This window comes from Rhinopithecus bieti, unplaced genomic scaffold (assembly GCF_001698545.2).
Source record: "Rhinopithecus bieti isolate Rb0 unplaced genomic scaffold, ASM169854v2 scaffold_13259, whole genome shotgun sequence".
Classification (NCBI taxonomy): domain Eukaryota; kingdom Metazoa; phylum Chordata; class Mammalia; order Primates; family Cercopithecidae; genus Rhinopithecus; species Rhinopithecus bieti.
Window position 1 is genome coordinate 3,182,770 of NW_016807544.1, and position 11,843 is coordinate 3,194,612.

The 11,843-nt window shown below is 41.8% G+C and overlaps 1 protein-coding gene across 16 annotated transcripts in view; it reads right to left on the bottom strand.

The window, feature by feature from the left end:
* NUMB (NUMB endocytic adaptor protein) overlaps positions 1-11,843 on the bottom strand; it is a 200,851-nt gene that overhangs the window by 173,025 nt on the left and 15,983 nt on the right. The window contains exon 2 of one of the 16 annotated variants that reach the window (XM_017882800.1): positions 1,720-1,830. The exons of 14 other annotated variants lie outside the window; for them this stretch is intronic. The gene's annotated coding sequence lies outside the window, so the exon portion shown is untranslated. The remainder of the gene's footprint in view (positions 1-1,719; positions 1,831-11,843) is intronic. One more of the 16 variants, XM_017882801.1, reaches the window with a different exon arrangement.

Genomic DNA, 11,843 nt, shown 5'->3' on the forward strand with positions numbered 1-11,843 from the left:
TATTTTATTTATTTTTTTGAGACGGAGTCTCGCTCTGTCACCCAGGCTGGAGTGCAGTGGCCGCATCTCAGCTCACTGCAAGCTCCGCCTCCCGGGTTTACGCCATTCTCCTGCCTCAGCCTCCCAAGTAGCTGGGACTACAAGCGCCCGCCACCTCGCCCCGCTAGTTTTTTGTATTTTTTAGTAGAGACGGGGTTTCACCGTGTTAGCCAGGATGGTCTCAATCTCCTGACCTCGTGATCCGCCCGTCTCGGCCTCCCAAAGTGCTGGGATTACAGGCTTGAGCCACCGCGCCCGGCCTAACCTCTAATTTTAAAGATGAGAAAATGTGGCTTTGAAAAAAGGCAAGATCTGAAATCTTGGCTTCAGGCCAAGATGATACAGTACATTCACCCAAATAACTATATATATAAATGTATCAAATATATAAACAAAGAATGCATAGCTGGCTCAAAAAATAATGTAAATACCTTCCAGGCATTGATAAGTAATACAAATGCAAAGTGGTAAGGCCTCTGAAGCCAGAGGCATACTGGGCTCCTGGTTCAGAAACAGGCAGTGGCAGCTGGGAGTTTGGCTTCCTTGGGGAACAGGCAATAAAAATGTTCCATATAAGACAGAACCTGGCCTGGCACAGGTGCTCACACTTGTAATCTCAGCTATTTGGGAGGCCAAGGCAGGAGGATCACTTGAGCCCAGGAGTTTGAGACCAGCTTGGGCAACACATAGAGGATCTATCTCTACAAAAAATTTAAAAATTAGCCAGGGCCAGGCGCAGTGGCTCAGGCTGTAAACTCAGCACTTTGGGAGGCTGCAATGGGCAGATAACCCGAAGTCAGAAGTTTGAGACCTGCCTGACCAATATGGTGAAACCCTGTCTCTACAAAAAATACAAAAACTAGCTGGGAGTGGTGGCAGGCAGCTGTAGTCCCAGCCACTCAGGAGGCTGAGACAGGAGAATTGCTTGAACCTGGGAGGCAGAGGTTGCAGTGAGCCAAGATCGTGCCACTGCACTCCAGTCTGGGGGACAGGGCGAGACTCCATCTCAAAACAACAACAAAAAAATTAGCCAGGCATGGTGGCACATGCCTATAAGTCCCAGCTACTTAGGAGGCTGAGGTGGAGGATCACTTGAGTCTGGGAGGTCCCAACTGCAGTGAGCCATGACTGTACCACTGCACCGCAGTCCAGTCTGGGCAACAGAATGAGACTCTTACATTAAAAAAAAGAAAGAAAAAAAAAAAAAGACAGAGTCTGCCAGAGCTAGGGTGGGGGTAGGGTTCCCTTATTTATAAAGAAGGCTGAAAGCAACTGGCCAACTCTGCCTGGAGCTATTGCTTACAGGAAATAACTCGTAGGTTGCATGACACAGGCACAGCTTCAAAAACAAGAAAGAGGCCTGGTGCGGTGGCTCCCGCCTGTAATCTCAGCACTTTGGGAGGCCAAGGCAGATGGATCACCTGAGGTCAGAGACCAGCTTGGCCAACATGGTGAAATTTTGTAAAAATACGAAAATTAGCCTGGCCTGATCGCTCATGCCTGTAATCCCTGCTACTCAGGAGGCTGAGGCAGGAGAATTGCTTGAACCTCAGAGGCAGAGGTTGCAGTGAGTTGAGATCACGTCACTGTACTCCAGCCTGGGCAACAGGGTGAGACTCTGTATAAAAATAAAAAATAAAAAATAAGTGAAAAAATAAAACAAGAAAGAGACCAACCCACCTGCTAGCTCTGTGACTGGATCTGCAATATCCACAATATCAACAGTATCTCTAAGGTGCAGGAACTCTAAACTTTGTTCTAGAACTGCGGTTTAGAGGCAATCAAAAACTACTGTACAAGAAAGAAAAAACACAAGAAGAACAGTGAAAATTAGCCAGTTCTCAAGAATAGAAGACAACTAAAGCTGCTGTTATATCTTAAATAACATTCCAATCTCCATTTCCTGAACATGTATCTATTAAGACTGCTTCTGGTGCTCTCTCACATCCCTCGGTAGCAATTAAGGTAACCAGAAAGAACCTAACATGCTTAAACCTTTTCTACCTTCCCAAAAAACCAACAATCATGATCATCTGAAAATACTAATATTTAATGTGATAAAGTTACAAAAACCTATTCCTAACTGATAGCCCTTGAAAAGTACAAAACTAAGCATCTAGATTTACCAGTTAGAGAAAAGTGTCTTTATAACTAACTTTGTCGAGTGGGCTTAAGCAAACTTGAAGTGCTATGGAATCTCTCATATTTAGCCTTCCTATTATCAACCAGACACAGGACTTTCCTACCAGTAGGAAGGGAGTGGTTTCCAGTTTTAAGATGACACAATTGAAAAGTTTTGAAAAGGAATTAAAAATAGTCTCAAGAGAATAATTTGAAATAAAAACTGTGTTTTAGTAAAATACGAGTCAAATTAGTAATCCATCACTTAAATCCTAGATCTACGTCTGCACTACCTAGCTGTGGGACTTCAGCTAACCTACCTAGGCTTCAGGTCCTTTATCTGTTTAAAAAAAGAACACTTTATGAGGTCTCTTTGGGCTCTTCTAATTCTGACATCACAAAATTCTATTAAATGTATGACAGGAATGTTTGTTAAGTGTAAACATATTCAGCATTTACACAATGTTTTCAACACCTTCAAAAAACTCTACCAGTGTCGTCTACCACTTTCTCTCCTCCCAAAGTCACATAAGCAGAATCTAAAAACAAAACATGGCTAGGCACAGTGTCTTGTGCCTATAATCCCAGCGCTTTAGAAGGCAGAGGTCAGGGGATCTCTTGAAGCCAGGAGTTCGACCAGCCTGGGCAACATACCAAGACTCTGCCTCTAAAAGAAAAAAAAAAATTAGCCAGGTATAGTGGTGCATGCCTGAGTCGCAGCTACTCAGAAGGCTGCGGCAGGAGATCACTTGAGCTCAGGAGTTCAAGGCTTCAGTGAGCTATGATTACACCACTGCACTCCAGCCTGGGAGACAAAGTGAGACCCTGTCTCTGTAATATTAAAATAAAAACAAAACAAAACATTTTCTGAGATATTCCCAAAATAATTTTTAATATCATAATATATGCTAAAACTTTAATTGGAGAGGTGTAATTTATATATACTCTCCTGAGTTTGAAAACACATAACTATGTCACCACCACCACAATCAAGATATAGAACAGATACAAAAGATACACAGAACACCCAAAGAAAGTCCCTCATGCCCTCAGTAGTCAAACTCTCTTCCAATCCCTCACAACCACTGGTCAATTTTCTTTCCCTACAGTTTTGCCAAAATACCCTAAAAATGAAATCACACAGTATGTGGCCTTTTAAGTCTGACTTCCTTCATTTAGCATAATGCATTTGATATTGAACAATGTTAGTGAATGCACTGCCAAATCATATGCCATTATATAGATGTGCCAACCTTTATCAATTTACCAGTTGAAGTGCATGTGCATTATTTCCAGTTTTTGGCAATTATGAGTTTGGTGCAAAAGTAGTTGTGTTTTTTTGCCATTAAAATGGCATTAAAGCTGGGCGCTGTGGCTCACACCTGTAATCCCAGCCCTTTGGGAGGCTGAGGTGGGCAGATCACTTGAGGCCAGGAGTTTGAGATCAGCCTGGCCAACATGGTGAAACCTCGTCTCTAATAAAAATACAAACAGAGCTGGGTGTGGTGACACATGCCTGTAATCTCAGCTACTCAAGAGGCTGAGGCAAGAGAATTGCTTGAAAACCCGGGAGGCAGACGTTGCAATGGGCCGAGATCACACCACTGCACTCCAGCCTGGGCCATAGAGTGAGACTCTGTCTCAAAAAATAAAAAAAGGCATTAAAATGGCAAAAACCACAATTACTTTTGCATCAACCTATACTGCATTTGCATATAGGTTTTTGTGTGACTGTGTTTTCATTTTATTTGAATAAATGCCCAGGAGTGAAACAGTAGACCATTCTGGTAAGTGTACATTTAATTATATATGACAACCTGCCGAACTGTTTTCCAAAGAGGCTATACCAACAATGAATAAGGGTTTTGGGGCCAGGGGCAGTAGCTCACACCTGTAATCCCAGGACTTTGGGAGGCTGAGGCAGGAAGATGGCTTGAGCCCAGGAGTTCTGAGACCAGCCTGGGTAACACAGTGAGATGCCCTTTCTATAAAAAAGGTTTTTTTAATTAGCTGAGTGTGGTGGTACATTCCTGCAGTCCCAGCCACACAGGAGGCTGAGGTGGAAGGATTGCTTGAGCCTAGGAGGTTGAGGCTGCAGTGAGCCATGATTATGCCACTGCACTCTAGTCTGGGTGACAAGGTGAGAGACCCTGTCTCAAAACAAACAAAAAAAAGTTTCTGAATTTTGTTTTTTGAGACAGAGTCTCAGTCTGTCACCTAAGCTGGAGTCTAGTAGCGCAATCTTGGCTTACTGCAACCTCTGCCTCCAGGCTCAAGCAATCCTCCCACATCACTGGGATTATAGGAGCGCACCACCATGTCCAGCTAATTTTTGTATTTTTAGTAAGAGACGGGGCTTCACCATGTTGGTCAGGCTGGTCTTGAACTCCTGACCTCGTGATCCGCCTGCCTTGGCCTCCCAAAGTGCTGGGATTATAGGTATGAGCCACTGCACTTGGGTTTTTTTTTTTTTTTTTTTTTTTTTTTTGAGACAAAATCTCACTCTGTCACACAGGTTGTAGTGCAGTGGCGCGATCTTGGCTCACTGCAACCTCTGCCTCCCGGGTTCAAGCAACTCTCGTGGTTCAGCCTCCCTAGCAGCTGGGATTCCGTGCCACCACACCTGGCTAATTTCTGTATTTTTAGTAGAGACAGGGTTTTGCCACGTTGGCCATGTTGGTGTGGTGGCTCATGCCTGTAATCCCAGCACTTTGGGAGGCCGAGGAAGGTGGATCGCTTGAGGTCAGGAGCTCGAGATCAGCAATTTTCTATTGATTATGGTTTCCTCAGTAAAATAATAGATGAAACAAAAAAGGACTACTACTCAGCAATAAAAAAAAAATGTGTTACTGATTAACACAACATGGATGAATCTCAAAAGTATTAAGCAAAAGTAGTGATGTTAATTTTAAAAATGCATATGGTATGATTCCATTTACATGAAATCCAAGAACAGATTTAAAATCAGAAAGTAGTTAGGGAGAGGGAGGGCAAAAGTACTTGGCGGGGACATGAAACAACAACTTTCTACAGATCATTTGTACTGATTAAGTCACAGTTCTGAATATTATCCATCCCTAGATTCCACATAAGAATCAGGGATCACCCAAAAGAAAAATGGACCAAGAATAGGAACAAGCAACTTCATTTAAAGCAAATACCTAAAGGTTAATGATCATATTTTAAATGTCCCACTAGTGACCAAATAAATACAAATTTCAGAAACCAGTTACTATTTCCTATCAAAATTGCAAATGTTTTAAAATAATAACATGCTGGCAAGGCCGTATATCTCAATTTCATACATTGTTAATGGGAATGTAAACTTGTACAGCCTTTCTAGAAAGCAACTGTGCAATGTTTTGCTCTCCTGAGAGCTCTAGAAATGTTAATACACTTTGACTTGATAATTCAACTTACAATAATCTATTCTCAGAATATAGAAATACTGAAAAAGAGCTATATTTAGCAATATTCATTGTGTTTTATTTTATAATAATCAGAAATAAACGTTCTAAGTGTGAACACAACAGAAATTGGTTCCATAAATAATATATCCATTAATGGAATATTCCTCTGCTGTTTTAAACTGTTTTCTGGCTGGATGCAATGGCTCGTACTTTTAATGCCAGCACTTTGGGAGGCTGAGGCAGGTGGATCAGTTGGGGTTAGGAGTTCGAGACCAGCCTGGCCAAAATGGTGAAACCCTGTCTCTACTAAAAATACAAAAATTAGCAGGGTGTGCTGGCGGACATCTGTAATCCCAGCTACACAAGAGGCCCAGGCACGGGAACCCGGGAACCCGGGAGGCAGAGGTTACAGTGAGCTGAGATTGCAACACTGCTCTCCAGCCTAGGCAAGAGAGCAAGACTCTGCCTCAAAAAAAAAAAAAAAAAAAAAAAAACTTAAAATAATGTAATAAAAATAATAAAATACATATTATAATGATAGTTGTTTAAAAAGCAGGCTCCAAATTATATATATTAAATATAAATGCATGAAGAAAAAACCCAAGAAACAGACACATAAAATATTAATAAATTTTTAAAATGAATTAGGTCCAAACCATCAAGAAACTATGATTATATTTCACAAGTGTCTGGGTTTCATTATAGGAACACCAGTGATATCCTAAGTAGTCTAGTGGAGGGGAGAACAAAAAAGACTAAAAGAATAAGAAACATTCATTTAAAAGGAACAAACCATTAGCATCTATTTCAGATATGAGGATATCCAAACTTATCAAATGAAGTCAAAAGTCCTTCAGGGTATCTTAACAAATTTATAGTCAAGAAAAAGTTACAGATTCAGTTCAATACAAAATATATACGCAACCATGTTAATTCAAACTAGGGAAAACTACATTGATGATTTAGTGATTTTCCACAGAACTGAGCTCGACTCTTTTACAAAGCAACAAAAGCAAGCGGAAAAGGGACTCGCAGAAGTCAAGCAGCAACCTGATTTCTAGGAAATTAGTTATTACTGGCAAAGTACTGGCTCTAAAAGAAAGCAAAATAACTCTACAAATTAGGAGATGAGACACATAAAACTCGAACAACTCTGTAAAAAAATGTATGCTTTTCCTTTGCTCTTAAGATCTCAAAAAAGTGAATAATTAAGACTATTAAAAAACAGGGGGGGAAAAAGAGCAATTTAGAGTTAACATTCAAAAACAGTTAAGTTTCCTTTAAAATGGCTAAGCAAATCTTACAAAACTGTAAATAATTATAATTTTGTTATTTTGAAAAATAAAAGGAAAAAATCGCATTTCTAACCTTGCAGTTAGAATTAGCACAGGAGACTTAATATTAACTATATAATTATGGATTAGATTTTATGAAGGTTACATATAATCTTTATGAATACTTCTATAATGTTTGTAATCATCACTACAGAACATTTCCTTGAATTTTCAATTTAAAAACTAAAACCTTTACATGTGATCTTCCTTCAGAAAAGGCTATGTGTAAAATACAAAAGAAGAGTCTTCTTAAGATAAAAGGGTGCTAGGATAGGTGAATTAAGGAGGAGAAAGAGAAAGGAACAGGTACGAATCTTTTCTTCCTTTAAGTCACATGTTTAAGGACCTGACCCTGATTTCTATTTAACGGCTTAGTACTGGAAGCTTCCAAATAACTAACGACACAAGGATGCCCAGTAGGCAGAGAAATAGCAGCTGAACTTCATTTACCATTCAAGTATAAGGTAACGTAAGGATGAAATTATACAACCTGTATATTTAAATCAGTGGATTCATTTATAACCTATTCTTGCAACACTAAACTGCTTCCCTCCTACAATGACCCCAACTGCCACTCTAGACCAAAAGGCCAACAAATTGCTATTGGAAAAATTAGTGACAAAGCAGAAAATTGTATTCAACTTTGTAACAAATCAACAGAGTAATGGTCTCAACTAATGGTGCTGGGACGACTAAATATCCATATACAAAAGAATTAAGTTGAGACCCTTCCCCCATACTGTACACAAAAATTACCACAAAATGGATTACAGACTTAAATGTAAGAGCCAACTCTATAAAACTCTTAGAAGACACTGACATGGAGTGAAAAAAAATAAGAAAAAATAAACTAAAACTCTTACAAGAAAACATTAGGCATAAATATTCACGACCTTGGATTGGGCAACAGTTCTTAGATACTGTATCAAAAGCACAAGCAAAAAAAAAAACAAATCGGCCAGGCATGGTGGCTCACGCCTGTAATCCCAGCACTCTGAGAGGCCGAGGTGGGCAGATCACAAGGTCAGGAGATCAAGACCATCCTGGCTAACACGGTGAAACCCCATCTCTACTAAAAATATAAAAAATTAGCCGGGCTTGGGGGCAGGCCCCTGTAATCCCAGCTACTTGGGAGGCTGAGGCAGGAGAATGGTGTGAACCCGGGAGGCAGAGCTTGCAGTAAGCCGAGATCGTACCACTGCACTGGGTGACAGAGCGAGGACTCCGTCTCAAAAAAAAAAAAAAAAAATGTACTTTAGCCAGAGTGGTGGCTCCTGGATCATGGGCCAGGAGTTTGAGGCCAGCCTGGACAACACAGGGAGATCCCTGTGTCTGAAAAAGAAAAGAAAAAAAAAAAAAAAGCTGGACTTTATTAAAATGAAAAACTTTTGTGCTCCAAAGGACATCAAGAAAGTGAAAAGATAGCCCACAAAATGGGAGAAAATACTTGTAAATCGTTACGTCTGACAAGGAACTTATATCCAGAATATACAAAGAAAACATATATTATAACTCAATAATAAAAAGACAAACCAGCTTTTAAAAAATGGGCAAGCATGGCCGGGCGCGGTGGCTCAAGCCTGTAATCCCAGCACTTTGGGAGGCCGAGGTGGGCAGATCACAGGTCAGGAGATCAAGACCATCCTAACACGGTGAAACCCCGTCTCTACTGAAAAATACAAAAAAATTTACCTGGGCATGGTGGCGGGTGCCTGTAGTCCCAGCTACTTGGGAGGCTGAGGCAGGAGAATGGCGTGAACCCGGGAAGCGAAGCTGGCAGTGAGCCGAGATCGCACCACTGCACTCCAGCCTGGGCCAGAGAGCGAGGTTCCGTCTCAAAAAAAAAAGGCAAGCATATAAAAACACACTTCTTCCAAGAAGATAGACAAATGGCCAATAAGCATATGAGAAGATTCTCAACATCACTAGCCACGAGGGAAACTCAAATCAAAACCACAATTAATTTCTACTCTGGGCCACGCACAGTGGCTCACTGTAATCCCAGCACTTTGGGAGGCCAAGGCGGGCAGATCATGAGGTCAGGAATTCAAGTCCAGTATGGCCAACATAGTGAAACCCCGTCTCTACTGAAAATACAAAAATTAGCCTGGCATGGTAGTGCACGCCTCAGTTGAGAGGCTGAGGCAGGAGAATAGGTTGAACCTGGGAGGCAGAGGTTGTGGTGAGCCAAAATCATGCCACACACTCCAGCCTGGGCAACAGAGCAAGACCCCATCTCAAAGAAAAAAAAAATCCTACTTTATACCCACTAGAATAGCTCTACTCAAAAAACAGAGATCAGCCTGACCTGTGACTCACACCTGTAATCCCAACACTTTGGGAGGCGAGGAGAAAGAATGGCTTGAGGCCAGGAGTTCCAGACCATCCTGGATAACACAGCAAGACCCCATCTCTACCAAAAAATTTAAAAAATAAAAATTAGCTGGGCATGGTGGCACGCCTGCAGTCCTAGCTACTAGGGAGGCTGAGGTGGGAGGATAGTTTGAGCCAGGAGTTTGAGGCTGCAGTGAGCTATCATACCCACTACACTCCAGCTTGGGTGACAGACCAAAACCCTGTCTCAAAACAACAACAATTAAAAAATATATATAAAATAAGAGGTAATAACAATTATTGGTGACAATGCAGAAAAATTGGAATTCTCATTCTCACTGCTGGTGAGAATGTAAAATGGTGTAGCCGCTTTAGAAAACCTCAAAAGAGTTACCGTATAACCTAGCAATTCCACTACTTACAGGCATATACACAAAAACAATGAAAAGAGGCCAGGCACAGTAACTCACACCTGTAGTCCCAGCACTTTGGGAGGCCAAGACAGGAGAATAGCTTGAGACCAGGAGTTCAAGACCAGCCTGGGCAACACAGTGAGAGACCCTGTCTCTACAAGAAAAAAAAAAAAAGAAAGAAAGAAAAAACGGGCAGGAGTGGTGGTGCATGCCTATGGTCCCAGCTACTTAGAGGCTGAGGTGGGACCATCTCTTGATCCTGGGAGGTTAAAACTGCAGTAAGCAATGATTGCACCACTGCACTCCAGACTAGGCTACAGAGCAAGACCCTATCTCAAAAATAATAATAATAATAATAATAATAAATTGTTTAAATTGTTTTTTTTAAAAAAAAAATGAAAACACATGTCCACACAAAACTCGTACATGAATGTTCATGTTCATATCAGCTTTATTTGAATAGCCAAAACTAGAAATAATCCAATGTCTATCAGCAGAAGAAATTTTTAAAATTGCAATATATCCATATTATGGAATGCTACTCAACAATGAAAGATAATGAAATATTGATACACAAATAACATGGAAAAATCTCGAATTAATTAGGCAGAGGGAAAGAAGTCAGACTATATATATATATATACTACATACTATTTATATAAAATTCTAGAAATTGCAAACTAATCCATAGTGACAGCAGATTGGAGTTGCCTGCGGGAACAGAAAGGGAGAGCTGTATTACTAAAGTTAGAAAACTTTTGGAGTGATCAGTATGTTCCTTACCTTAGTTGTAGTGTATACATATGTAAAAACTCATTAAACTGTTTACCCTTTTTTTTTTTTTTTTTTTCTTGAGACAGGGTCTGGCTCTGTCGCCCCATCTGGAGTGTAGTGGTGCAATCTCAGCTCACTGCAACTGCAACCTCCACCTCCTCAGCTCAAGCAATCCTCCTGCCTCAGCCTCCCGAGTAGCTGGGACTACAAGCACATGCCTCCAGGACTGGCTAATTTTTGCATTTTTTGTAGAGATGGGGTTTCCCCATGTTAACCAGACTGGTTTCAAACTCCTGAGCTCAAGCAATCTGCCCTCGTCGGCCTCCCAAAGCACTGTGCTGGGATTACAGGTTTGAGCCACTGCACCCAGCCCTGTTTACCTTAAATACGTGCAGTTTCACCGTATATCAACTGTACCTAAATAAAGCTATTTTAAAAATGCACATGCCATGGTGAGGGAAGAGAAGTATACTAGCCTTTCTGAAAATGGCATGTTTGGGTAAGAAAAAAGTAGAAAAAGGACGGGTGCAGTGGCTCACGCCTGTAATCCCAGCACTCTGGGAGGCTGAGGCGGGTGGATCACTTGAGGTCAGGAGTTCGAGACCAGCCTGGCCAACATGGTGAAACCCTGTCTCTATTAAAAATACAAAATTAGCCGGGCGTGGTGGCGCATACCTGTAATCCCAGTTACTCAGGAGACTGAGGCAGGAGAATCACGTGAACCTGGGAGGCGGAGGTTGCAGTGAGCCAAGACCACGCCGTTGCACGCCAGCCTGGGCAACAAGAGCAAAACTCCACCTCAAAAAAAAAAAAAAAAGTAGAAAAAACATTGAGCCGGAGAATTTATCTATCGCCCAGGCTGGAGTGCAGTAGCGCGATCTCGGCTCACTGCAACCACCGCCTACCGGTTTCAAGCAATTCTCCAGCCATAGTCCTCCCGAGTGGTTGGGATTACAGACGCCCGCCACCACGCCCAGCTAATTTTTTTTGTATTTTAGTAGAGATGGGGTTTCACTGTGTTGCCCTCTCGAACTCCTGAGCTCAAGGCAATCCGCCCGCCTCCACCTCCCAAATTATTTATTTATTTTTGAGACAAAGTCTGGCTCTGTCGCCCAGGCTGGAGTGCAGTGACGCCATCTTGGCTCACTGCAACCTCCGCCTCCCGGGTTCAAGCGATTCTCCTGCCTCAGCCTCCTGAGTGGCTGGGACTACAGGCACACGCTACCTTGCCCGGCCGAGAGCTTTTAAATATGACAAACATTTTTAAAGGTCAAAATTATTGACCAGGCACAGTGGCTCACGCCTGTAATTCCAGCACTTTGGGAGGCCGAGGCTGGTGGATCACGACGTCAGGAGATCGAGACCACCCTGGCTAACACGGTGAAACCTGCTCTCTACTAAAAATACAAAAAATTGCC